Source organism: Castor canadensis, chromosome 2 (genome assembly GCF_047511655.1).
Source record: "Castor canadensis chromosome 2, mCasCan1.hap1v2, whole genome shotgun sequence".
Lineage (NCBI taxonomy): Eukaryota > Metazoa > Chordata > Mammalia > Rodentia > Castoridae > Castor > Castor canadensis.
This window is the reverse complement of record NC_133387.1, coordinates 156,683,833-156,709,542: the sequence shown is the minus strand read 5'-3', so window position 1 is coordinate 156,709,542 and position 25,710 is coordinate 156,683,833. Positions and strand designations below refer to the sequence as shown.

The 25,710-nt window shown below is 47.2% G+C and overlaps 1 long non-coding RNA gene across 1 annotated transcript in view; it reads right to left on the bottom strand.

Annotated features, from left to right (window-relative positions):
• The window catches only part of LOC141417520 (uncharacterized), a 57,194-nt gene that overhangs the window by 911 nt on the left and 30,573 nt on the right, over positions 1 to 25,710 (bottom strand). Inside the window, exon 2 of the long non-coding RNA XR_012442151.1 lies at positions 7,174 to 7,305. This is a non-coding gene — a long non-coding RNA (uncharacterized lncRNA). The remainder of the gene's footprint in view (positions 1 to 7,173; positions 7,306 to 25,710) is intronic.

Genomic DNA, 25,710 nt, shown 5'->3' with positions numbered 1-25,710 from the left:
GCTCTCTGAGAAGTTCCCGGAGAAGGCAGGTAGTCAGCCTGAGGAGAAGAGTCTGTTGGAGGCAAGTTTTCTAAGAGAAATGGGTGGCCATACATTATCTGAGACCCAAATAGGAATATTAGGAGGAGCATAAAAAGGTGTCTGTTCAGGGACTACATACTTAGGAATCTAAATTCTGCAAAATCCTATAACTGCCAGGAAAGCTGTAAGCTGTCTTATGGCATGGGGGTTGGGAAACGGAAGATTGGGTTGATGCATTTATGACTCAGGGAGTGAGTCTGTCCCTCTAAGGCCACACCTAGGTAGGTGACCTGTGGGAGGCAGGGGCTGTCAGGGTTTAATATCTGGGGTCAAACCCAAGGTTTCTAAATTATTGAGGAGGCATCTCAGTGGGGAGTCAGACGGCAAAGAGGAGGTGGCCCCCATGGTGGGAGCCGGTTGGAAGGATATATGGAATCACGGAGCGTCCCCACATGGCTTTAATATCCTGAGAATGGTACAAGGCGCACAAGAAGCAGTCGCTACTGCGTTCAAGTGGCTTGTAGGGCCCCTGGGGCCCAGAGGCTGTGGGTCACCCGGCACCGGGCTTTTTGATGAAGGGTCTCTTCATCAAAGAGACCCATGACAAAATAGACCCAAGCCAAATGGAGGGAAGGGAACCCCCCCCTCTACCATCTGAGCCCCAGAGATAGCCAAACAGGGGAAATGCTCTAAACCCCAGAGACACCGAAGGGAGAGCCCAAGAAGGGTATGTGGACTCACCAAAGAATGTCCAGTGTTGGATGCGAGCGAGGGCAATCAGGAGGATGAGTCCTGGCTAGTCACGTCCTCAGGGTGGTCATGGGGTGAGTTGGAATCGGGGTCCCACCAGGATTAGTGGGGAGACCCGATCCGAGTCATGGCACCAAAATGTAGGCCCCAAAGTGACCAAGTGGAGAGGAGTGATCTGGCCAAGAGATTCTTTATTGCCAGGTGGGAGGGGGAGAGAGCCAAAAGGGAGGGGGGGGGGGCAGGGGCTTAAATAACCCTCAGTGAGACTCGGCATGATCTGATTGGTTAGGATCTTATGGTTCATGCTGATTGGAGGTTGGGGCAGAAGGAGGGTTCAAGCTAGACTTGAGGCAGGACTGTGATCCTGGGAAACAGAAGCTTAAGGGTGCAGTAAGAACTGAAACCCATCGGCTCCATTATTGCCAACAATTACAACTGTCCAAAGATCCAAGCTAGGAACCTCCCTTCCCTTGGGAGGTGCTATAACGGGTTTTTTACTCCTGGGAATGGGTTCATGCCACTGATAGCAAGCCTTTTCACCATCACGCCTGGTGGCTGGCTGGGCAGCTCACTCCTCCTGGCTGCTTTGTGCATCAAATTTGAGTGATCTTATTTTAGAATGGCATTTAACGCTGATGCTAAGAGCGGCTCTCCTGTGGCTCTCACATACCTGGGACCAGGGCCGGCAAGTGGGTCCATCACAGGCAACAGAGCAGTGAAAGATGTTCTGAGTAACATGAGCTGCCTGGGGATAAAGTTGAGAGCAAGCTGTGGGCTTCCTGACCTATGGAGCTGCCAATTCACATTCTCACAAGGCGGCAGCCGATTAACAGCTGTGGGCTTCTCCCCACCTAGGCGCCCAAGGGCTGCTGGTCAACTTCTGCCAGGAATAACTTGGGGGTTTGTTCCACACTCCTGGTGTGGTCTGGGCTCTTACAAGAAACTGCTTGATAAGGAGAAGGGGAGGGGAAAGAGAAGAGGAAGAAGAAAAGAAAAAAAAGAAAGGAAATTTCCCTGAGGTTCTATTCCTCTAGGTGAAGCCTATCATTCTAATGCCACTTGCAAAAGTAGCTTTCATTTGTGTCTCTAAAACTGTGCTCAGGGCTAGGGCTGTAGCTCAGTGATGAGTGCTTACTGGGCATGTGCAAGGCCCTGAGTTCAATGCCCAGCCCCACAAAACACAAAAAAGAGGGTCTAGTATTGGCCACATTGATTTGTAAGGACATTAGAAGGTTATTGGTGTGGCTCAGTGAGGAAAGGAGAAAGTCCAGAATCAGTTGGACCCAGGTTCGAATCCCAGCCCTACCAGTTAATAATTTTATTAATTGTATTTGTTGGCAATAATGGCGCCGATAGGTTTCAGTTCTTACTGCACCCTTAAGCTTCTGCTTTCCAGGGTCACAGTCCTGCCTCCCAGGGTCACAGTCCTGCCTCAAGTCTAGCTTGAATCCTCCTTCTGTCCCAACCTCCAATCAGCATGAACCATAAGATCCTAACCAATCAGATCATGCTGAGTCTCACTGAGGGGTATTTAAGCACCTGCCCTTCTCTCTCTCTCTCTCTCTCTCTCTCTCTCGGCTCTCTCTGCTCTCTCCCTCTCCCACCCAGCAATAAAGAATCTCTTGGCCAGATCACTCCTCTCCACATGGTCATTTTGGGACCTATATTTCCTTACAGTATTACCTTTAGCAAGACTGAGCTTCAGACTTTCTTCCTAACTTTCCTCTCAGGGTGACCTTGGGGGATTAAATGAGGTCACAGTGTTGAGTGACTCCCTCAATGCAGATCCCTATCCCCCTTGCTTAGAGGAGTGGAAGTCAAGAACTCACTATTTCACTCCACATATGTTTACCAGCCCCTGCAGTCTGCCAGCACTGACCGGGATGTGGGAGCATACTGTCCAGAAAAAAATGATGCTGAAATTACCTTGGCTCTTGCATCCAGCAGGAGAATTCGAGCAAGACACAAAGATTTAGTAAAAGTAACAGTAAAGTTTATTAGGAGAGGAGCAGGGGGAGAAAAGAGAGAAAGAAGCATTTCCTGTTCCCCATGCAGGAAATGGGGGCAAAGACTCAAAATGGTGGTCCCCAACTCTGATTTTATACTGGAGAGCTGGGGGGAATACACTGGTCAAAGATAATGGGTCTGGGTGGCTGAAATGGCTGACAAAACAGGGAGTGGTCACCCTCCCAAATCACACCCAGTCATTCCCACAACCCACCCAAGCCACAGAGACAATAGGTGTGCTTTATCTCTCCGCCCATCCAAGGATCCTTGCAGCTCCTTAACATCTCAAAGAGGAAAGCAGAAGCAGGTAGCTCCTCTTTGTCTCCCTGTTCCTATAACCTTAGCATCTAAAATATGGCAGCAGAGCTAGCTATTTTGGCTCTCCTTGTTCCAATGTCAGAGTCTGGCCCTTTAAATATTTATTAAAATAAAATTATTTCCCTGTCTCCCCTTATAGCCACCACTTATGTCTAACTTCTCCCTTTCGTATACTGTTGAGCAAGGCTAGTGAGGTCCTTTGTCCCCAGGAGCTCTCATGCCAGCTTCAGTACGTCTTATCCCAGGAATTCTTTCCAAGTTCACAAAGGACCTTGAAATTCTAAACAAGCATTTGAACTTGGCTCTGATCTTCTGACACGGGAAGTTGCCTGGCCTTTGTTACAGACACTGTCTTATTGTAACTGTTCTTTGACGTCTGGGGGAGAACTGAGTCACACCTTAGATCTTTACCTGCCCCCTGTTTGCTTTCCAAGTGAAATGTAGCTTTCAGTTGCCCCAAACACAAGCTTCTACAGGTCCCAGCAATAGATGGGGCATGTGACTTAGAGCACACGTCATCCACAGTGCCAGCACGGGGGAATTAAGCAGCACATTGCCCTGGGTTCTCATAGAGCCACACAGAGCACCGCAACAGGGCTGGACCCCAAGGTGGGCTGGGACGCACATGGTGCCATGTGGGTCATGATCTGGGTGTTCATAGTGATGCTGCTGCCTGTGGTCCAGTGGCCTGCAGTAGCCTTGTTTCTCTGCAGCACAGTGACCTCATCTCCCAAATAGACTCTCATTGGTTCCACCAACCTCAGGGACCAAATAAACTAGAAATTTCCTTGAAACATAAACACACACACACACACACACACACACACACACACACACACACCACACCTAACAATAACCACAACCTTAAGTCACTTATGACCATCTCATTCCCTCTATCTTGGTATCACTGGTATCCTCTTTTTTATTTTTATTTTTTACAGTACCAGGACTTGAACTCAGGACCTAAACCTTGAGCCACTCCACCAGCCCTTTTTGTGTCAGATATTTTTTTTCCTTCCTTCCTTCCTTCCTTGCCTGTACTGGGGCTTGAACTCAAGGCCTTCACCTTGAGCCCTATTTTTGTGAAGGGTTTTTCAAGATAAGGTGTCTCAGAACTATTTGCCTGGGTTTGCTTTGAACTGCAGTCCTCATGATCTCTGCCTCCAGAGCAGTTACACTGGTGTCCTCTTTAAGTTCATTTTCTCCCAGCCATTAGTTTTCTTTTCCATGGTGGAAAATATGGTACCTACTGCCTGTTACAGGGCTGTGTCTGAACCAAAATTTAGCCACTTGTATTTGCAAGTAGAAAAATAAGGAAAGAAGAGGGCAACAAAGGGAGAAACTGAGACGAAGGAAGAAGGCAGATGTGCAGAATTTGCTCTTTGGTATAGACAAGCCATCTATTTTCTCATGCAGGAATGAGGCAAGGCCAGTTGAGCCACAAGTCAGTCCTGCCTGCCCAGGACGAGTCCTGGTGTTTGTACCTGGCTTGTAAGGCCTGGAGATCAGGTGAGTGGTTTTGTTGACTGTGCTCCCTTCATTGTCCAAGGCAACTGCCAGTGCTGACCTCCATCTGGAGCCCAGAGATCACAAGGCCAGCCTGGACATGGGGCGGGTCAGGGGGTTCTGTCTTCCTCCTGGGTTCCCAGTGCCCAAGAATGAGTCTATAGCATTTAACTTAACAACTATTCAGCCAGAGGCCTTCTTCAGCCTCTGCACTGAGCCTCCTGCTCCTCCCTTCCTGCCTCTTCTGTGAGAGACTCAGGGTGAGGATCGGTGAGCCATTTGAGGGCACCAGAGGTAGAACCTACTGAGCAGCAAGGGAGGTGACCAGCCTGGAAGAGCAGCAAGTGAATCAGGGTGAGTAGAAACCAAAAGGAAGGGGCTTGGGCATGGTAGCTCACAGCTGTAATCCCAGCTACTCAGGATATGGAGATAGGAAGGATCACAGGAACCCAGGAGGCTAGAACTGAACCCAGGTCACCTCAGAGCCTTGAGTAAGAGGCAGGATGAATGTGGTCTTCTCAAGATTTCAAATTCTGAGGGATAGAGTCCTTGACCAAGTGAGAATCTAAGATAGTCCCACCAAGGATGGGACACAGCAGTTTGAAGTTTGTTCCTCAGAACAGAGTGGGGTGTAGTACCAGAAGAAAGTGTGAATGGTTGGGGGAGGCCTAAACATCATAGAAATCCACTGTAGGGGACAATAATACCCATACAACACTGGCTGTCATGAGCAAAAAGTGAGCTCAAACAGTAAAGTGCTCGGCATTGGCTCCTCATCCGTCCATACTGAGGACATGGTGATGGTAAGCTGCCCTACTGCTGCTTACTCACCCCTCACTGCGAGGCTTTACAGGGGATCCCATTCTACATGGGGACTTGTTCCCAGATCCTCCAGGTGATGCTTTTCCTATACACACATACCTACAATAAAGCTTAACTTATAAATGAGGTACAGTAAGAAATTAACAATAATAAATAATGAACTAGAACAACTGTAACAATTTACTGTAACAAAGTTGCCAGTATCACCACTCTTGTGCTTTGAGGCCATTATTAAGCAAAAGAGGGATTACTTGAACACAAGCACTTCAGTATGCAACTGTAGATCTGATAACCGAGAGAGTCACTAAGTGACAGATGGAGGGGTAGCATATACCACACGGATACACGGGAAATACAGAAGATTCACATCCAGGGTGGGAGGGAGGGAAGGGCCAAGATTTCATCATGTTACTTGGAATGGCGTGGCAGGCAATTTAAACTGATGAGTTATTTCCATTGAATAGTTTTGGACATTGACTGATCACAGATAACTGAAATCATGGAAAGCAAACTGTGTGCGGGTAAGGGAAGATTACCATATCTCCATTTTCCTCGTGGAAAACTAAAATTTGAACTGGTGAGGAGAGTTGTCCAAGGTTGCCTCAATGCAAGCAAGATCCTGACCCCGGCCCTGTCTCCAGAACCAACCATCTAAACTGTGGAGCCTTGTTACTACAATGTAAAGCTTTTCTCTTCCTTCTAGCATCTCTTTCTCAATTGTCTTGATGTTTGCTACTTAATGTCATTCTAAGCACAGAAAAATCCAAAGTTCAGATTGTTACCAGTTTGAAATGCAAGCAAAGGCGCTTAATTTGCATTTGCAATCACCTCATCATCTTTGGTGTAAGCGGTTAGCCAAGACAGGACGAAACAGGCATCCACATTCCTCCTGCTCATGTTTGAAGCAGGCCCTGGTTTGATCGGGAAGAGCAGCTTCCTTGGGTCCTGGGGTCCTGGGGTCCTAGACACCGCACGCTTACCCTGCCTTCACTGTGGCCTTGCTCACGGCCTCGCACCCTGTGCCTTTGCATTGCTGGAGGAGGGCATGAGAGTGGTGAATTGTGGAGAGGAATTCCAAGATTTCTGTAGTGACCATAATGGCCTTGATCCCTGAACGCCCCCAGCTGTGCAGCCTCCCAGCTACATGGCTTGTGCTAGTCCTGCACTGGCCTCCACCCCTGCATCTGCAAACTGGTAGGAGTCCCTCCTGAGGATTAAAATCCCATGGGATGGCAGTGCCAAGGCAGAGCCCCTGGGAAATAAAGGTATGGCATTGTTCTTACTGACATAAACCGATTTCCAAAGCGCTGGAAAGACATTCGCATCTTTTTAAGCAAACAGAACTGAAAAGACAATAATCTTTGTCTTCCCTGGCTCAGAATTAGTACTTTAAAGAAAGAGTCATTGTATTCTAGAACAGGAAATTGGAGTTTCTTTCATCAACCCCGTCACAGGGAAACTCCCTGGTGAACAGCCTCCTCCTTTAAAAATCTTGTGGGATCTTCTCCCTCCATGCCAGAGACAGCCTATGTCTGCCTGGTGGGACCAGGCATCTCCACGCCTGCATGAGTCCTCGAGGGCCAAGGGTCAAGACCCTGTGGGAGGCGGGCTGCAGCACGCAGGTCAGGGATGCGGGAAATGCCCTGGTGCATTGGCTTGTAGGATGGAGGCACCTCATAAAACCCTCCCTCAGCCCACACAGAAGTACCACATATTTTGCAATGAAAGCCACACTCCTGGGCTACTTACCTTCTCTTCTAAAATCCATGCTTTGGGCCGGAATGCTCTGCGTTGTCCGTGGCTCCTGGGGCAGCTCTGTGCAGTCCAACCGGAACTGGAGTCCCAGGCAGGTCAGGAAAAGACTCAGACCAAGGAGGCCTGCTAAAGGCAGGCAAAATTGCCACTGGCTGTGCTTGTATCCTTACTCTACCACATCCACACCCATACCACTCCCCAACACACACACACATACACTCCTTACAGAAAGCCCAGGACAGGGGCTCTTAGATCAGAGAGTTGGAGTCAGGAATGTGTCAAGTGTAGCGACCACAGCAGAGATTTGTCCCTGTGTGACAGTCTGTGAGGCTCATATCCCAACTCCTCTGGGAAGCCTTCCTTGATTTCTCCACACAGGATGAATTGCGCCTTCTTGGAAACTCACACAGCATCAATAATCCCAACCACAGTCAAGACACAGTCTGCTTGGCCCAAATCTCTCCCTTCCACTAGCTATGTGACTTTGGAAGGCAGCTGTGCTCACCACAATACCACAAACGCAAGCAGTGTGACTTTGGCCAAGTGACTTGACTTCTTCGTACCTCATTCCTTCACTTATAAAATGAGAACAGTCACGGCGCCTATGCATGACTCAGTACACATAGCTCGTGCAGCAGGGTCTGCCGTGGAACAAGCCCTCAGCAAGGGGCTCCCGTGTAAGCAGATGACTTCTTTTGGCAGATGACTTCTTTTGTGATATATGACTATTACCAGCTTAAACCTTTTTAGTTCAAGTCAGGGTCTTGGCCCCAGCTGGGCTGGGAGACTCTGGGGAAGCAAAAGGTTTGGGGGAGGGGGGTTCAGGGTGGCACAAAGAGGAAGGGTCAGTGCTGGATTGACTGGTCAGGAACCCAAGGGGAGAGTCCAGGGTCTGCCTGTGCAGTTTGTCCCCCAGGGGCCCAGCTGTGGCCACCAATGTGGACTCTTGGGGGCCCAGTCCTCGTGGTTGTTTAAGGGAATTGGAGCCAGGGAAGGTCCTCTCTAAAACAACATGAGTGTCACCTTCCTGCCCTAAGTTCCTTGCCCCTTCCCTGGAACCCTTCAGGGCTCCCTCTGTCTACCCTCTAGTGAAGCTTTGTGTTCCTTCCAGCCCCTGGGGCAGGGGTGGCGGGGCATTCAGGGAGGGGCTTTTCTGCAGAAGATGGAGCTCCCCTACTCCTCACAGTCTTCAGGACTCCTCAGTCCTGCTTTCCTTTTTTTTTGGCCATACAGGGGTTTGAACTCAGGGCCTTGTGCTTGCTAGGCAGGCACTGTACCACTTGAGCTACAAACCACAGGCCTTTTTGCTCTAGGTTATTTTCCAGATAGGGTCTCCTACTTTTTACTGGGACTGGCTTCAAACCACAATCCTCTCATCTATGCCTCTCAAGTAGCTGGGATTACAAAGTGAACCATTCTGTTTGTGTGTTGAGATGGGCTCTCACTAACCTTTTGCCAGGTTGACCTTTGACGTCTGTCTCCTGAGTAGCTGGGATAACAGGCGTGAGCCACCACTCCCAGCCTGATATTCTAGATTTTTCTAATGAATGAATGAAGAAATAAAGAATGAATAAATTGCCATGTCTGGGCCTTAATGAAATCAACATGGGCACTGTTGTACTTCAGAACACTCCCATGAGTGGGAACTAATTTATGTCTTTTTAATTCAGCCCAGCTTAACAGGCAGCTGCTATGAGCAAGGACTCTGGAGTCAGGCTGCCTGGGTCCAACCCCTGTCCCTCCACTTACCCACATTGTGAACTTTCACAGTTACCTCATCTCTCTGTGCCTTTTTTTCTCTTTTGTAAAACAGTAAGAAACCTCACGGTGTCGTCATGGGGATTAAAGTAAGTAAAATTTGTAAAGCACCCAAGTGAGTGCCTTTCCTATAGGATGCATTGTTAGGATTTATTTAGACAAGAGAGGGAAACTTTCAAAAACTGAAGTGGCATCCAATAATAAGCCGGCTACCTAATGAGGTCCATTACTCTCCCCCCTTATCTGTAGCCCGATGTCCACACCTTCAGTTATCATGTGCTAAACAGAGGTCTGAAAATAGCAAATGGAAAATTCCAGAAACAAGCACTTCACAAATTTTAAATTGTGACAAGTATAATGAAGGCTTCATTTTTCCTGCTCTGTCATACCTGGGATGTGAACCATCCCTTTGCCTAGTGTATCCATGCTGTATATACTGCCTGCCCGTTAGTCACTTAGTGGGAAAAGGCATAGTACATATAGGATTCAGTATTATTTGTGTTTTCAGGCAGCCATTGGGGGTCTTGGAATGTATCTCCAAAGAATAAGGGGGCGGGGGTCCTACAGTATCGAGCTGCCCATAAACAGAGGAATGGAGGGCGTATTAACTCTTTAAGATAATCCTAGGACTTACTGAGCACATAACACTGTCTAGCACTGTGCTAAGTACCTTACATTTTTACTTGATTTTGTCTTTACAATAACCGTGAGGCAGGTAGTTGTATCATCACTTGACACAGGAAATAGGGGCTTTGTGATGACCCGAGGTCTCTCAGTTTGGAGTGACAGAGTTACAGACTCCAGGGCACTGTCAATGCTTGAGGTGAGTCATGCTTGATATTCGGAGAACACCTGGGTGTCTGAGGTCATGCAGGGTGTGGGAACCATGGGGAGGAGGGAAGAGACTCCAGGGCTGCCAGTACCCAGGATTCAGTGATAAGGAACCTTTTGTGCCGGGCTCAAAGGCAGAGTGAGTGTGGGTGGGAGTGGGAAGGTGGGGGCAGCCTTGGCACCTGTCAATCAGTCAACCAATCCACCTACCTAGCAGGTTAGAGACGCCATACATTGGCGATGAAGGGAAAGGGGGTTTGGGACAGTGGTTCCACTAGCCTTGGATGCAAGGGAGTATTTCAGGGGCTCAGGGAAGCTCTCCCAAGCAGGACAGTGTCCTTGAAGAGAAAAGGGATGGAAAACCCTGGGGCGGGGTGGGGGTGGGGGGTGGGTAGGGAAGGAAGGAACAGCAGGTAGGCAGGATGGAAGACATAGGTGGGGTTTTCCTTGGAAAAGTGGGGACTCACCTTCCATGGTAACAGCAGGCTAGAGGTGAATGGAGAGACATATTTAGAAGCAGAGGGGTAAAGCCGAGAGTGGGTGAGTTTGGGGATTGAGCAGGGTGTGCCAGAAGCACAAGAGGACAGAGAAGTCCCTTTGGGCTCCTGAGGGACTTCTGGTAAAGAAGTGCAGGCAATCCTACCAGGGCAGGGCCACACAGTGTAGGATCTCTCAAGGGCCATGAGCTCCACCTCCGAAGAACACATGAAGGCCTCCTGCTGGCCCCAGAGGGCTTCCAGGGCAGAGCCTTCGATCAGCCCCTGCCCTTCTTACGAACCTTACTCCTTCTCCACACTGGCTTCTGGAAAATAGTGACCACAGGCAAACCATGCTGGGGAGCCCCGGCTGTGTGCCTGGATAGGTGGACACCTGGATTCTAACGCATCCCCCACAGTGTGGGCATTGGAGAACTGTGACTTCATCTTCCTGGTGGGACAGCTGCCTACATCGGGTTTGGCATGAGTGGCTGGAGGCCGCAGACTTTCCAAGCAGCTGCCTTTCTGTCTGGCATGACACATCTGCTGTTTTGGTCTGGGCCTCCCCTGCCCTGTCATCATCACCCTTACTGTGGGCTCCAGGTGGTAGAGGGCGGGATGGCAACCTTGAAACACGTGTCTCATCTTGCCCTCACCTGGCACCAAGGGCCAGCACTGATGATCCTTCGTGCTGTGTTTCTCAAAAATGCCCCAGGCAGCATCAGAAAGCAGTTGAGGCTGGAGTGCCAGGTGAATCCTTTCTGCCACCCCAAACACAAATGTCTATGAAGCCAGAGGGCCGTGGGGAAAACTGCAGAGCAGTGAGATGCTATGCATCCTTGGCCTCTAAGCCCCTCTCCCTACCCTAGTTGCCCTCCTACAGTCCTCCAGGGTGGGCTCCTTCAGCAGGCATCCATGCACTGTCCCCTTGTACTCCTCAGGGTCCTAAGAGCTAAGCAGCGCATCTGGTCACTGACTGACAATGATGGAAAGAAATGGGGTCTAGCCACAGCTGCAGCATGACCACTTTGTCCTTTGAGGCTCTCTCTGTAGGAGAAACTAATTATTCCTGTTGCAGGTCCTTAGTCACAGGGTAGGGATATGGATGGAAGGAAGCTTGTGATTGGAAGGTTTTTAAATTGTGGTCATCTCTGCCAACCTAAGGAAGTTTCACTTCTAATCCCACAGATATGTGACCAGGGACTTGTGGAGGTGCACAAGTCTTCAGTGAGAAGGTAACAATTCATTCCAGTGGTGAATCTTTTAACTTGCAGAGCTATTTAGAGGCAAGCCAGGCCTTGGGAACCCTCTACACCCACCCTCACGCTGCAGCATGAGAGACCTTCGTTTGTATGGTGCTTGACCAAGGTTGACAAAGGGGCTGCCTCTGTCTTTCAAGATGGCTCTGCTGCTATTTAAGTGGCATTGGCTTGCCAGACTTGTGAGATTTCCAATTTTCCTAACTGGTAGACACTGCAAATCCCTTTTCTTCCTTTCCTTTCTCCACTGCCCACATCCCCTCCCCTTCCACTTTCCTCTGTCTTCCTCCCCGCCATCTCCCTCTCTCTCTTCTTTTTAGAAGGCAAGCTGGACAGTGAATGGGGGGGCAGATAAAAGGTGAGTCCTGGCTGAAAACACCACAAGCCCGGGAGCATCCCTAGTTCTGATCTCTGTCACTCTAGGGATGGAGGAGGGGTGGGGGTGGTGGGAGAGAGAAACCAACTGAACCCAGGTTATTTTTAATCCCAAAGATGCAGCATTTGAGAACAAACAGTGCCAGCCCTGGGAGGACCTGCCAAGTGAGTGTGGACCGAGAAGTTGCTGGAATGTGGAGGCTTCACGTTGCCCCAGGCCCCTCCAGAAATGAGAGCTGGGCAGAGGGTGGATTTTTATACAAACTGACGTGCTATGCCCTGGTGCCATAGGGTTCTGAGAGGTGAATGGGAGTCCTTCACCCTTCAAAGGCAGTCTGGGCCTGACTTGAGATGCAGCTTGGCTGTTTTAGAACCCAAGGAGCTGACTTTGCAAGGGTCTCATCCATCTTCTATTGTCCCATGTCCCCCACTTCTGTCCCATCTACCACCCTCACCCCCACTCCAGCTGCTCAAGCATACTTCTTCTTCCTTTCTTTTTCCTCCCCCAACTTCTTTCTGTCCTTTACTTTCTGCAACACTAATAGTCCATTTCATTGTAGAAAAAGTGGAAATCAAGATCAGCAAAAAAAGAAAAGAAAAATCCCATGACCCTCCCATTCTCTCCCACTGTGGGCGGATAGAGATGGACACTTGTTACTACTTGGTGGATATTTTCCTGACTTTTTTCCATGCATATTTGCATACAGAGTATTTATTTTTTCAGAACATGGAATTCACCCCCAAGCCCTAGGCCAGTGACTCAGCCAGGAAGGGCCTCCACTTGCAGACAGGAATGTTATCTCTAAATGAGGTTCTATGGCTCTGAAGCAGGAGCTGCTAGACCACAACAACCACGCTTAGCACGGTGACTGGTTTCTGCATTGCACAGCAGAGCACAATGCAAGCGTCACTCTACTCATCCCCACCTGTCCCAGCCAAGAGTCCCCTGACCCATGTCAGGTTTCAGGCCCCCTGATTCAGGCCCTCCTTGGTAAAGGCATTAGGGAGACAGACACTGGGGTTAGGAAGCTTGGGTTCAAATTCTTGCTCTGCCTCTAAGTGACTGGGTAAAGCTGGGCAAGTGACTTAGCTTATTTGTGTCAAATCTCCTGATTTTATATAACGGGGTTGAAGGTAGAATACACATCACAGGCTTGGTGTGAGAGTTCAGGGAGCCAATACAGGTAGACCACCCAAAAGGTTGCCTAGCACATGGCAAGTGCTCAATGATCATAGGTACTTATTTATTTTGCTACTATTGTTTTTGACTCTCAGGGATTAGTTCCTGTGTTCTAGATACTTGTCTAGCTCTCTCTGTTATTTGAGGCAAGTGAATTAAAACCATTAAATACATCCCTCTTGAGACACACTGGTGTTGAGAGAAGTCATGGTTGGTCTATAACTGGGTCTTCACTCTGGTGGTCATATTCCATTATGCTGATGAAATGCAGAATTCCTAACTGGCAGGCAATGGGGACAAAGAGAAGACCACACATTGGCACCTGGTGCCAGCTGCCCCTCCCTATGCACTCTTCCCAGCGTTGGCTGCCAGCCCTTGTTCTGGGTCCTACTTGGCCTGTCTATGTCAGTGCCCAGCACTTGGAATGCCCCATTAAAACTGTCTCTCTGGGAGCAGGGGGTGGGGTGGAGGTTAGAGATGTCCGTCCTGATAAATCACAGAACTTTTTGCCCCAAGGTTATGAGTCCCTAACCTTGTCCCTCTTTCAGGCCAGCCAGCTGGCTGCTTGCCACCTCTTTTTATTTTGGCTGTACTAGGGATTGAATTTAGGACTTTATGCTTTAGACAGGTGCTCTATTACTTGAGCCACTCTGCCAGCTCTTTTTCATGTTATTTTTTAGATAAAGTGTTGCAAACTATTTGCCTGGGCTGGCTTTGAACCATGGTTCTCCTGATCTCTGCCTTCTGAGTAGCTAGGATTACAGGCATGATCCACTTCTCTCTGGTCCTGGCAATCCCTTCAGACTTTTGGCAATAATTTTGTTATCATTGGGTATGAAATGTCCCCAAAAAGGGCTCATGTGGTGAAAGCTTTGTCCCCAGCTAGAGGTGCCATTAAGGGTTGACACTGACACCATCAATGGATTAATCCTTTGATGGGTTCAAGGCTGAATTGTCTATTATGAATGAAATGGGGCTAGGATGGAGTGTCTTTGAAGGGTATAGCTAGTCCCTGGACCCTGCATCTCCTGTGCTCTCTATCTCTGCTTCCCAGCCACCACGAGGAGAGCAGCTTTGCTCCACCTCACCCTTCCACCATGATGTATGGTCTTAGCACAGGCCCAGGAACAATGGCACTAACAGACTATGGACTGAAACCATGAACCAAAATAAATCTTCCTCCTTTAAATTGCTTATCTCAGGTATTTTGTCACAGTGACAGAAAGGGACTAATATAAACATAGATGTCACATTATTATTTCTACGTAGGACTGAATTCAACTTGCTTTCTGTGATCAATCATTCAGGTGTTTGGATTGGTTTTGTTGCTACCACAATTAGTCTTATGAGTGAGTACAGCTTGCATTTACTGAGTGATTATTCAGAGCTCTCTGCTCTGAAATGATCACAGGCATCATTTCATTCAACCCACACAGCCACCAATCAGTAAGTACCACTAGTTAGCCATTTTATGGATGAGGAAACTGAAGGATGATAAATGGAAATTGAAATTCCAGGCTGTCTGATTCCAAAGCTCATGCTATTAATATTTTGCCAGAGATTCTTTTCCCATTCCCAGAAAGAAGAGCGAGTGTAAAAGAATGACTCACTTTTCACCAAACCTACAGTTTGATTACTTTGTGTGTGGACCCATGCACAGAGACTACCATAGTGTAGACACCCTTACTGACTGGCGACGGTGTCCCTGTAGGTACTCTAGGGGCTTTGTGGTGGTGGTGGAGGGGCATTTAAGCATGCTGACTGGTGCCATGGTGCCAGGAACTCAGCATTTCCAGAGCTGCCTCTGTCTTGTAACCTTGTAACTCAACAGCTTGTAACCTTGACCAACCCACTTCCACTCTCTGAGCCTCAGTTTCTTCTATAAAACAGGGATACCATATCCTAGGTCATGGTTAAGTGCATTATTAAGCAAGATGAGTGAAGAGTGCCTAATCAACACAGACACTGAAAGTAGGATGCTCTCTCTGAAGGTGGGAAGAAGAAAGGGTGACCTTGTGTCTGCTTGGTGGCCAGTGACCCTTAGCACAACATTCCTGCCAGGATCCTGCAGGTTGCACCACAAAAGCTTTGGTGTGGGGTTTGGGCCCCTTTGCACCTCAGCCTCCCCATCTCCTTCCTGAGGGCACAGACCTGCTCTGAGCAAACCTTCCCCACCCCTCTCAGCCCAGCCAAAGTTCAAATCACCACCAGTCCTACCACCCGCCCGGCAGTCTTCACCCCTGGGTATCTAATAGGGGAGGTGAGAAAGGGTCCTGGATTCCAGAGAAGCTTCCCAGTGCGTTTCTCCTGGGCCTTCGAGCTGAACTAAGCGCTGGGCAAGGGTTCGGGTCCCACACCCTTGGGGCTGCCCCACGCAGAGGAAGTCCCTGAGGCCTTTCAAACACACCGCAGGTCACCCTAGGAAGTCATCGAAGTTCCCACAGAAAATCCACTGGGTACAGATTTAATCACAGGGTCTTTCTAAAACCTCATCTGGAAGTAATTTGAAATTTAAATCACCAGGATAGGATTTTTTTTATTTTTAAAGCCTGAAAAGGGGCTTGAAAGAGTTATATCAGTTATGGACCAAAAATTTCCAAGGTGATATTATTGATATCTATCAATATATATGATATATACATATAGATATAGGTATAGATGGAAAAATAAAGTCTTAATTTACCCAATATGTTATAAAATTTTCTTCCAGCATTTGGTTATTATTAGTGTAAGTGGTATAAATTGTCCTACAATTTATAAGAAATGACCCATTTCATGATTTTCCTAAATCAAATTAAATCATATTTAATGACCTGCCAGGAGCTCAGAAATTTCAATTGCAGCCACTTTTCAGGGCCTTTCTTCCTCCTTCCAGGCAGAACTCTGAAACCTCTGGATCCCAGAAACTTGGAGAAGGCCATCAGGTCTGAAATGGTCCCTGCTAGGTGGCTGGTTGTCCAAACTCTGGTGGACTAACAGTTGTTGTTTGTGCTCATAGCAACAACAGATTCAAGGCCCCAGTCCAAGTGCTCTCCTCACCCCCCAGAGGAAGCCCCTCTGCAAGACCCTGCCACCTCCAGAGTGCCATTGGGAGGCCCATCTATTACTCAAGGATCCTACCAGCTCTGGAATGACCTCCAGGCCCTGGGCCCCTGCCCAGCTCTTTTCATCTCTGACTATTAGTGCTAGGTCTCCAGAAGAAGGACCTCTTCTGACTTTCCTCTGGGGTAAGACACAAAGGGCCCTGGAGAGGAAGTGGGGAAAATGCTTCACATTCTTTTCCAGTGAGCCTCCAGGAGAAAACCAGACTGGTTAATTTCCCAGTCACAGTGGCCTGTCACTTAGCCTGTAATTACCTGCTTAGTACTCTCTGCTCCTTGAGGAACAGATAAGGTATTGGCTTCAAAACACAATACAACAAACTCCTTCTTTGAATGAAAATGATAAAATCTCTTGGCTTCTAGAATGTTTAGAGTCTGCCTAGAATATTCTTGTTTGGGCAGAGATGTGTTCAAATGCATACAGAGCCACTCAGTAGCTTGTCCTTATCCTTACTTTTCATGGAAGAGTAGCCCTCATCTGAGGACTGATGAGGTTGAGGTAAGCTGGTGACACTGTAGAACACAGGTAAGCCTAGGCTAGCTCCAACTCACACCCAACAGCAGGAGGCAGTGGATTTACAGTTGGAAGGCATGACTGTGGAGTCAAATCAAGAATTTGAGTTTGGGCTCTGACACTTTTCAGCTATGTGATTTCAGGCAAATCACTTTAACACTCTATGTCTTAACTTCTTCATTTCTAAAATGAAAGTAAGTGCCTCGAATGATGACACAAACGTTAAGTGACAGACAGCTAAGACAATGATGTCTTAGCTGTGACACCATTGTCACAAAGGGGATTGTGAGGAATCCCCTTTATTTCAAACACACCAATGGCATATAATATGAAGAGAAAAACTTTCAGTGGCAGCCACATTAAAACAACATGTGTAGACAAGGCTGAGATGCACCAACTCCAAGGACCCTGGGGAGAAAAGCAACCCCATTTGTCCATCCTGGTGGTCAGCTTGCCCTTTTCCCAGCCCCTCTCCCACTCCTAATTCTTGAATCATTTCCTAAAATAAACAAGCTGCAGACAAACCCTAATCTCCAGCTCTGTTTTTTTTAAGAAGGAATCTGGTCTCACACAGCTAGAAAGGAGGGGGAGATGAAGCAAAGAGAAGGTGACCTTAACATCCCACTCTCATTGACAGATAGATCATCCAGAACAAAAACAACAACAAAAACCAGATATATCTCAGAACTAAACAGAATAGTTGACCAAATGGACTTACCAAACATCTACAGAATACTCTATCCAATAGCAACTGGCATACACATTCTTCTCAGCAGCCCATGGAACTCTCTCCAAAATCACATTAAAATGAGATTGAACTAAAGTCCATAAAGCAAATCTTAACAACAACAAAAAATAATAATAATTTCCTGTATCCAATCAGACCACCATTGAATAAAAGTAGAAATCAATAGGAAGAGAAACTACACAAACACACTTCTGAATGATCAGTGGGTCACTGAGGAAAACAAGAAAGTAATGTGAAAATTCTCCTCAAATGAAAATGAAAGCACACAGAGACCATGGAACACAACAAAGCCAGTGCTAAGAGGAAAATGTAGAGCTGTGAGTGCCTACTTTAGAAAATCAGAGATTCCAAATAAATAGCCTAATGATGTACCTCAAGCTCTTTGAAAATTAGAAACATCAAAGTCCATAACAGTAAATGGAAAGAAATAATAAAGATTAGAGCAGAAATACCTTTAAAAAAGGAGCAAAAATCTCTTTGTGTGTGTGTGTGTGTGTGTGTGTGTGTATATATATATATATATATATATATATATATATATATATATATATAATACATTATAAGGAGGTCATATGTGTCAAGCCCAGGCTGGTCTCGATTTTATTATCCTCTTGCTTCAGGATTCCAGTATATGTACACCAGAAATTAATTCTTAAAGTTTTTTATAGTCCGATAATATCCCCAAAAGGTAAATTCTCTGGCCCAGGTTGGTCTCTTTCACCTCTATTAACTATAAACACATTCTTTATCCATTGAATGGGCTGGAGAAGGAACCCAGAGCTCAGCAGTGACGTCATATGATCCAGAAGCCAAGTCCCTAGAAGGAAGCTGTCCTCTGAACGACCTTTTTAGCGTGTGAGCATTCCAGCATCAGCATCTAAGGATGCTGGGCCACTCCTGCATGTGGATTTTGGGAGGGGTTGGCTCTGCCAACAGCATGCTGTACCTTATTCTTGCCATTTGTCTCCCTACCTTTCCTTGGGGTCAGAAGGGAATGTGCTGCTGCTCCCTTCAGGTAAGTGAGGACACTGTACAGTGTCAGATTCATGAAAGGAAAGGAGGTGCATCCTATGGGGGCTTGCTCACTGACCAGGGAGGAAGGCTTATGGAGAGGACGCTCAGTTCTCAGGGCCTTCACCTCCTCCTCCTGTATCCAACTCTGAACAAACCCGCTTCTCTGTATGATAAACGAACCGCACCATCCCAGCGCTCCTGGCTTCCAGGTACCTGCAACATCTAAATGCCTTGTTGGCCTTTGTGTAACTGACAAAGTTACAGTTAGGACATCCGCCCATGCCTCACATATCCAGAGTGTCCCCTGTGGGTTCTGGAAAGTGCTTGGTGCAGGTGATACATAAGGAAGCAGATGCTGGCAGGTGCTGAAGGCCAAGACGGGGCCCGTCATGCTACAGAAAGACACACGTTCCTATGGAGGCTCGATGGTCATGATCTACTGGCTTCCCCTTGGAAGCAGCAGAATTTACTTCCTCCAGCAGTGGCTTTGAAAGACCAAGCCCAGGAGAGCAGAAAATGCTACTAAACCCATGATCTGAAAGGTGTGCACTGCCTCAAGGAACATGTGGCTCCCTCCTCCTTCAGGAGATCCCCGGGCATCGAGAAAGGCCAGGAGGTGGGGCTCCCAGACACCACTGTCCTGTGCAGCCTGGGAGATATCAACCTTCAGCAAAGGCTCCATCTGGGCCTCCCCAGCCTTTTTCAGCTGCCAAGTCTGTCTGAACAACTGTAGATAAAGCAGCCGGTCAAAAGCAAAATGAAAGTATAAAATATCCAAGTTTGTTTCCAATTAGCTGTTTTTGCTTAAGTAGTTCTGCAGATTTAAAAACTTTTTATTCACATAAATTGATTGTACAAAGGGGTTTCCTTATGATCTTTATAACTTGCATATAGTGTACTTTGATCAAATTTACCCCCTCCCTTTGTTTTTCCTTCCCAACAGTCCTAGACCTACAGACTTTTACAGGCACGCTGTCATGGGCAGAATGACCACAGCACATTCTCTTGGACCCCTGGGCAGGAATGCAGAAGTGTCCTCTTCAGGGTACTTCAGAACCTTTATCCTCCTCTGCTAATTTTGCTGATAAAAAAATGTGTACTGTGGGGCCGGGATGTAGCTCAGTGGTAGAGCACTTCCCTATCTGCACAAGACACCGGGTTCAGTGCCCAGAGCTGTAAGAAAGCAAACAATAAGTAAAATGGTACAATGTTAGAGTTTGGGGGCATTGAAAATGACAGCAAGCTTTTCGTTTATGAATCTCCTTGTGACTGTCCAAGCTGGCTGCTCCTGGTGAAGTGCTTTTCCCTTCCTGTCTCCCAATATGTTACCCCAGCCGGGGAGGGGTAAAACAACCTCAGCTTGTTTGTTTCAGGGGGAGGAGGTTTGTTTCAGCTGAGTTTATGAGTGACTTCTAAGGTAATCAGGTAGCCCATTGGACAACTGCCCTAGTGGGTAGGAGTGACCAGTCACAGTTAGAACACGTTTGTATTCAGATTGAAATCATATCACAAACTCTCCTTCCCTCAACAGTTCATGAGATTCTGACACCCCTAAGAGGAAGATCTCAGAGCTCCTGCAGGACCCTGGCTGGGCCTCTGGAGGCTGTAGATAAAGAGCACTTTTGGAAACTTGAGTAGGAGTTCTGGGTACAGAAGTCCAATGGCTTCAGGCTCTGAGCTCTCTCAAGCTTCTGCTCCACTTCTTGATGTCACCCTTCCCCTCTTCCTAGTTGGCCAACATGGAGTCACTCTCAGGGCCATTTTCCATCTGATGGAGGCTCAGTGACCTGCCCAAGGTCACAGAGCTAGGAAGTGGCAGAGGCTGGATATAACTCCCAACACTGTGCTCTTGCCATGGCAGGCATCTGTGAGGACTTCCTGGGGTGCACTCTGTCATAGTTACACTCAGGGTAAGGTTGTAAAGTGTGGTCAGATGTCCTCAGAACTCTGGTTGCTTAGAGTCTGTCCTGAACACAATGTAGCATGCAATGGCCTAAACTCTGAATCTCTCCTGGTCACCATGTCAATAATTTAGTTTCATTGTCCAATAAAACTGTAAGTTCTTGGAAGGAAAGAGCATGTCCTATGCTTATTGCATGTATTTAATTTTCAAAACATTTTGATCCATTTCAGAATCCAGCATAGATGGCACCAAGCAACTGCTGTCACTCTCTGATCAACTCAGCAACAATGGAGAGGATATCAGACATTAGACAGAAGGCCTGGATACCTGTTCCTGCTCTGCCACCACCAGACCAGTCCTTCCCTCCTTTCTGGCCTCAGTTTCCCCATGTGAACTATATGATGTGTGCCATGACCGCCCTTTGCTGTTGGCTTGCTAAATGCTAGAGCTGTCCAGGCAACAGGGCTGGTGGGAGAACTAGCCCACTATTCAGATGGAGTTGTGCCCTTGGGCACCCACCCATGAAGCCCCCAGACCACTCAGCTGGGCCACAGAGCTAGATTTCATCCACAGGGCATGAAGCAACTTCTATAATGGATGAGTCCTCTGGTCTTCATCCCTTACTCTCCCCAAACCAGTGACAAACAAGAGTCTTGAATGAGTCACAATCTTCAGTCTCTAACTTTTTAGAACTTTCTGTGTTTAGCAAAAAGTTTTCACACGGTGTTGATGGGAAACAGAAGAAAGTCACCAGACATTTCTCTAGGAAATCCCTCATCATCCAGCTCTACAAGGAAGTGTGTGTTTGTATGTTCTATGCTGTGCCAGGTGCCTAGATACCATGATGAATGAACAAGCCTGGAAACAGCTCCTGTTTTCAGGGCTTTCAGTCTTGCTGGAGAGGGAAAGTTAAAGCAAATAATCACACAAAACTGATTAAAAATTGTGATGAGGACTGGGCTCCATTGACTCACACCTAAAAGTCCAGCTACTTGGGAGGCTGAGATTAGGAGGACCAAAGTTCAAGGCCAGTTGGCCAAATAGTTTGTGACACCCCATCTCCAAAATAACCAGAGCAAAATAGACTGGAGGTGTGCTCAAGTGGTAGAGTGCCTGCCTTGCAAGTGCAAAGACCTGAGTCCAAACCCCAGTCCCACCAAAAAAAAAAAAGACGAATAAGTGCTGCAAGCAACCCTGGGCAGTCTAGTTCTCATTAGAATTCTTGACAAAGCCTTTTGAAGTACACCTGGGAAAGAAGGAGGAAGGAGTGTGTGGGTGAGCTTTGTTTAATGAGCTCTTTCTCCCATCTTCTGTTAACTTCCCCCTGTCCAGGCCACCTGGGCCCAGCTTTTCTGATCCTTCTGTAAGTTAGGAAGATTTAACTTAACCTGAGAGTGGGGTTGAATCACGGCGGGCTTCCTGGAGGAAGTGGCATTTAGACAAAGACCTGAGCCATCCAGGAAAGGCTACATGGCAGGGGCTATAAAACCCTGTGCTAGGCAGGGATGGGTTTCCATCCCCTGCTGTGGCTGCCATTAGCTATGAGACTATGTAAGCCACCTACTCTCTCTAAGCCTCACATTTGGTTTGTTTTTGGCTGTTTTTGCTTGTTATTTTTTTCCTCTCTGTGAAATGAAGACTTGCTACTGCAAGTGAATATTGTGAGGCTCATGGGAAGGCAGTGGCTAAGGTATCACCCTAAGAACTGTGAATGTGATCTGATATGTACAAGAGATCCTTTTTGTTCTTTCCCCTCCCCACTCCAGCCTGGAAATCTACTGCATCTGGGAAGTGAGATTGCTGGAGGGAGAACGTCACTGGACATTTAGAAAAATGAGGGCGAGGTGGGTTTTCCTGACTTGGATTCTCTACTTTCTGTGCCGTATACATAGATCACACACAGACACGGTGGGTGGAGAGGGTGTGCACAAGATTAGGAAAGCCTGTCCCAGGTGACCCAGAGAGGGGAAAGCCAACAGACGCACGAGGGAGAAGAGGCTTATTAACCACTGCCACCCCCAGTCCTGCTTCTCCTTTCTTTTCCAGATGTGCATCAGAAGGCCTTGCCAAGAATAGTAAAGCACACTTTCCCCCATGCCCTTCACCTGTACCTTCCAAGCAGAAACACCGCTCTCCCCACGCCCACAGGCCAAGGAGGCTTTGTTTGAAATGCTCCCTTATAGGAACCGGGGCTTTGAACATTAGAGAAAACATTTCAGACTCCCCTTCTTTTGTACTTCAGCCAAAAAGCATGGGGTTAAACTATGAGAGGAGGAGATATGGGGCTGTCCGTCAGGTGGTGGGTTGGGGCTTGGCTCCCCCACAGGAAGCCCTGGTAGTTAATTAGCAAAGTCCTAGCGATGAAGGAAGCGGAGGGACCCCAGTGTTCAGAATGCAATGTCGTGTGTAAGTCCACGTTTGTGGTCCCAGCCACCTGGCCACCCAGCCAATCCCAGACTTCAGCGTGGGTCAATGACTATTAAAAATCAAAAGATGCCAAGGGCAGAAAAATGTCAAGGTGGGTTTTATCCCTTCTGCCTCAAGTGAAGGCTATAAAAAAGACTTGCCAACTTCTGCCACCTCTATTTTTTTTTGGTGGTACTGTGGTTTGAACTCAGAACTTTGTACTTGCTAGGCAGGTGCTCTACCACTTGAGCCATGCCCCTAGCCTTTTCCTGCTTTAGTTATTTTTTAGATAGGGTCTCACATTTTTGCTTTAGCTGGCCTCAGACCGAGATCCTCCTAGTTAAACCTCCTGACCCAACTTCCACCATCTCGAATCAGGAAATGTCATTACCTTTTACTGCTGTGTGAAGGTCTAAAACAAACATGGCGTCCACTCTCGCCCTTGTGGCCTTGTTTTTTCACAGCTCACCCTTGTCTTTCTTGGCCTGTTTCTATCCATCTGCTTCCAGAGTCTTGGCCTGCTCAACCTACAAGTGGCAGGCAATCTGAGACACACATTCTGACAACCCAACAACAACCTTGGGCTCCTTCTTCCTGGATTTACACGTAATAGTGGAAAGGCCATTCTTTTCTATTTTTTGTGTCATCCTGTCTCAAAAAAAAAAGGCTTTGTTTTTCAAAGCTTCCCTTCTTACAAGCCATCAGGCTGAAAGTTTACTTAAAAAATTCTGAGCCAGCACTGGTGTATGTGGTGGGAAAACCTAGTTCTTTACTTCCCTTTGGATTCCCAGGATCCACGCTCTCTAGGCACCACACTCCTTTCCAGAGTGATTTGCCCTCTGCACCCAGTTTGATCAATAGCCAAGTTTGCCAAAACAAACTGTAACTGGGAAGAGCTCCCTTACAGTCCTGTGTGTCAGCTGCCAAATGGAAAATGGTTTCTATTATAAAGTTACATTTAAAAAAAAATCTGGATGCAAAATGATTTTTTTATGTGTTCAAAAGTATGGAACCCAAAACATCTCATCAAAAATAAAAATGCAAACTAAAGCAGATACTTAAAAGCAACTGAGGCCAATAGGAGAAGGGGACCAGGAACTAGAGAAAAGGTGAGATCAAAAAGAATTAACCTAGAAGGTAGCACACATGCACAGGAAATCAATGCAAGTCAACTCCCTGTATAGCTATCCTTATCTCAACCAGCAAAAACCCTTGTTCCTTCCTATTATTGCTTATACTCTCTCTTCAACAAAATTAGAAATAAGGGCAAAATAGTTTCTGCTGGGTAGCGAGGGGGTGGGGGGGAGAGTGAGGGGGCGGGGTAGGTGGCAAGGGAGGGGGTGGGGGCAGGGGGGAGAAATGACCCAAGCATTGTATGCACATATGAATAAAATAAAAATTAAAAAAATGCTTTCTAAACAAAAGAAAGTCTACGAAAATATTCCAAAATGCATGGGATGGGAATGGGCTTTGGGGCCAGACCAGCTGCCTCTGTGGGAGTTCTGTGCAAGTTATTAAATGTCCTTAGGTCTGGGCATCCTCGTCTGAGAAATAGGGACAAAGTCTTTGCCTGCTGCAAGTTCTTGTGAGGCGTCAATGAGTGAAGTATAAGAGAGCTCTAGCACTACTTGGTCAAAACCTTTCTTAGCCTGCAATGGCCTACTCTTCTGCATTTTCTAAATTTTCCATGATGCACAGTTTTTGCCCTTCTCATGGGAAAACCTAAGCTAAAATAATTACACCACTGCTATGGACCATGTAATAGGGACATTTCAAACAAGATAATGTTACCCTGATTGGATGTCACATCTGGGGGAAGAAAACTTCTAAAGGCTTTCTGGAGCTGTAGAGTAACTGGAGTAAAAATGTGATCATTTTGTCTGCCAAGAGCTCAGCCTCAGATCTCCATCTGCCATTTTAGAGAGAAGGTTCCATGTCTGGGGAACAGGACCACTCCAGGCAGCATATTTTAGGGGTGCTATTACCTCCCACAGTGCAGTAAAAAGTTTTGCTTTCTGCTTTGAAAGAGAGCCCAGCTGGCCAAATGCTAGTGCCACCATGTTCCCTGAAGCAGCAACATTCCTGTCACAGGCTTTTCCTAGTATCCCGTTGTAACCCATTAAGTCTGTAACAGCAGCTTTGAGGAATCCCACCTGTTTCCCATCAGCCTTTCCACCGTAAGCCAGCACAAACATGTGTGATGAGTTGATGCTAAAACACCATGGCACACTCCCCGGATTTACTAGCATTTAATAAATGAAGGAGAGAGCTTTGCTTTTTATGGCTCGGAGCCTCCCAAGCCCAGAGCAGACGGAGCAGTTGCTTTCAAACCCAGGGAAGCAGGCACCCTTGGATCTTGTGCTATGGGGCAGGAGGACCCCTCTTTTTAGGAGCAGCAGGTCCTGTGTTCTCAACTCTGGCTGTAGTTCAACATCAATTGCAGAGCTTTCAAAAAATATTCAGACCCAGTCCCAGTCCCAGAAAGTCACATTCTGTTTGTTCTGGGGGAACCCGGGCAGCCAGAATTTTTGACAGCTTCTGCAAAGGCTTCTCATGGGTAGACAAGGTTGATATCTGCAAGAAATGACACAGACCTAAGCAGGGTGGTGGAGTGGGAAGAACATGGACGTGGAGCTAGCAAGTAATGAATTTGTACTCGCCATCTGAAAAAGACAAGTTATGCTGTCTTATACACATTTCTCAAGCTATTTGAACTTCACTTTCTTCACTTGAAAAATGGGGTTCATAATATCTATCTCACAAGGCTGGTATAAGGATCACATGAAATAATGTATGTGACCTGTAGAGTACTGGGCTATCCACAGAAGGTGGTCAGATAGATGTAAAGTTTTGTTTATTAAAAGCTGAAAGTCAACAGCTATCTTCTGAGATGGCGAGAAATTAAGTTTCCATAGCAGAATATAGTAAATCCACCATCACCTGATGGGGTGACGAAGCCTTTCCGT